At 38.2% G+C, this 2,848-nt stretch overlaps 1 pseudogene; it reads right to left on the bottom strand.

The window, feature by feature from the left end:
- Positions 1 to 1,065: 1,065 nt before the first annotated feature.
- Positions 1,066 to 2,524, bottom strand: LOC113190351 (translocation protein SEC62 pseudogene; annotated as a pseudogene).
- Positions 2,525 to 2,848: the final 324 nt, after the last annotated feature.

Below are 2,848 nucleotides of genomic sequence, written 5' to 3'. Positions count from 1 at the left end.
TCATTGAACTATCTTCAATTTTCAACAGTAAGCAGCTATCTAGGTGTAGCTGTGGTAGAAGTTTGATATACAACCAGTGGTGTAACTAGCATTCAGCATGTCTATTTTTTTAAAATAAAATGTTTTATTAGTAAATTATGTGCAGAATACGCTTTACATTACAAGGAGATGGGGAAGAAGGAAGAAGACCCATCACCTTCCAATCAATGCTATTCACTTTCTCTGTTGGAGATGACCATTTTTCTCTGAATTAAACGTAGAAATCAGTTTGGATTTCCCAAGTTGGAAAAAGAGAATTTGCAGCTAAACTCAAAGTTTAGCTGCACTGTTACTAGTTGGCTTGTTTCCACAAAATGCTTTTGAACCCTGTTAACTCAGAATCTTAAGAAATTTCCCGGTATAATTTCATAATGAAAAACAAAAACAAACTATCAAGAACAAAGAATTTATACATTTCATCCCACCAAAACTGTAAAATGGAGTCTCCATAACTCTGCATAATCTGAAATGTTGCAATCTCTTTCTTCTAAAGTTATTTTGATTAGTCTAACAGTAAAAAGCCATGCAACTGTCAAAAATATCCTTAAGTGCCTGGTGCAGTGGCACATGCCTATAATCCCAGCAGCTTGGGAGACTAAGGCAGGAGAATCTGAGTTCAAAGCCAGCTTCAGCAAAAGTGAGGTGCAAAGCAACCCTGTCTCTAAATAAAACACAAAATAGGGCTGGGGATGTGGCTCAGTGGTCACGTGCTCCTGAGTTCTATCCCTGCTACATGCCCACACACCCCCCATGCCATTAATCTAAAGTGATTGTAGAAAATGCATCATTGATAACTATCAAAATGAATAAGATTACTTACTTGTAAAAAGGACAAACTTACTAAATGGGTTTAGAATATACCAATTGTAGTACCAATATTCTATAAAATGAACTGAATAACTACTTGGATGTCAAATAGATTTCAGTAAATGGATATAAAGAATGCTACAAAAAAGATGTGTACATTATGATGATTGGCCAACCTAGAGAATCCAACCTTTTGCACTTATTCAGTCCCCAAATTATTCAGATTATGATTTTTGCATGTGAAGATTTAGGCGTTTCTCCTTCATTGTTTTCTTTCTCCTCTTCTTCACAATCTCCATCAGTTTGCTATTCCAGTTCTCTTGTGACCATTTCAAAATCTTTCCCATTTCCATTACTGTGTTGGAATCAGTCATCTTCCCTCCTGTCACTGTGTCTGAATGCGTTTTCCACCTGAGCTTTCTTTCTTCTCCTTCTCCTTCTCCTTCTCCTTCTCCTTCTCCTTCTCCTTCTCCTTCTTCTTCTTCCTTTCTTCTTCTTTCTTCTTCTCCGTGAATTGAACTCAGGGACACTCGACCACTGAGCCACATCCCGAGCCCTATTTTGTATTTATTTAGAGACAGGGTCTCACTGAGTTACTTAAAGCCTTGCTTTTGCTGAGGCTGGCTTTGAACTCTTGATCTTCCTGCCTCAGCCTCCCAAGCCACTGAGATTACAGGTGTGAGCCAATGAGCCCGGCTCCACCTGAGCCTTCTGTTCCCTGATTTGCTTGTCCTACTTTTCCCTTCTCATCTTCCTTTTTCTCACTATCTGACTTACTGTTGGATTTCTGCTGCTTTTTGTTTCAGATTTCTCTTCTTTCTTTTAAGTCTGCTTTTGGTCCTTTGTATTCGTGTGTGTACTGAAGCCTGAAGGGATCAGTGAAGGCCACATCAACAGTCAGATTTGGCAAGAACCAAAAGTGATGCCTTCCTCCAGTTATGAGCCAGATGATGAGACAGAGAATGCAGGGAGCAACGGCAAGAAGAATGCTGGCTACAAAACAGCCTGTGCCCACAGTGGGGTGATAGGCACCGGCTCTCATTTCTGCTGGCAAAACAGGGAAGGCTGATTACTGCAATCACAAGAATTAATCCCATGACAAATGTTTTAATTCGAACTGGGTCACAGATCCACACATGAACCTCATTTCTCTTCAGAAAACCTTGATCAGCAGGTGGCTCAAATTTGAATTTTTTCTTAGTTTCCTTCTTTAGGGGAGTTCCTGGAGTTTCCTCCTTTTGGGGTTCTTCCTTTTCACCATCTCTATTTTTCTCTTTTTCCTTTTTTGTCTTTTCTTCCTTTACATTTTCTTTCCTATTCTTTTAATTGATCCATCCCCAAGTGTGTGAAATTCATCATAATGGATGTCTTTCCCTGTGCCCTTGGCACAAATTGCATAAAAATGAACAATAAATTGACCTTCACATCACTGAAAAAAGGTGATGTGAAGGTTAATTTTCAGCTTTTCCATTTTTTTATTCCTGTATCTTACTTCATTTTCACCCAGCATGTCTATTTAGAAGGATAAAAAAAGATGGAGTTTTCTAGAAGACTAAAATGAAGTTCTTACAAACACATAAATCAAAATAGCTCCAGATCTAATATCAAGAGCTACAGTCTCGACAATGCCCCTCCTTTTCTTTTTTTCTCTCTTCTTGACAGCATCCCCATTGTACATTTTTGGAATTGGCACAATGTATTAGAGTGGATTCTGTTTTTATATATACTAAAATACTCCAATGTAACTTCTTTTATATAAGGTTATAGAATGGTTTACTGATGGGTCTTACAACTCTTTGTAGGAGGAAAACATTCTGACCTACAGAAGAGGAGGTAGTAAAGTAATTATTATGCCATATACCTTCAAACTGCGGTTGTGCCTGACTTTAGAAATTGTGACCAAAGCCTTCAGAAGACAAAATGCATCATTATTTACAGTACAATTGCTTTATGCTCTCTATCATTAGAAAATAGATTGCAGGGCTGATTAGCTCAGTGATAG

This window comes from Urocitellus parryii, chromosome 2 (assembly GCF_045843805.1).
Source record: "Urocitellus parryii isolate mUroPar1 chromosome 2, mUroPar1.hap1, whole genome shotgun sequence".
Lineage (NCBI taxonomy): Eukaryota > Metazoa > Chordata > Mammalia > Rodentia > Sciuridae > Urocitellus > Urocitellus parryii.
Note: the sequence above shows the minus strand (reverse complement) of the source record. Positions and strands in the feature narration are given on the sequence as shown.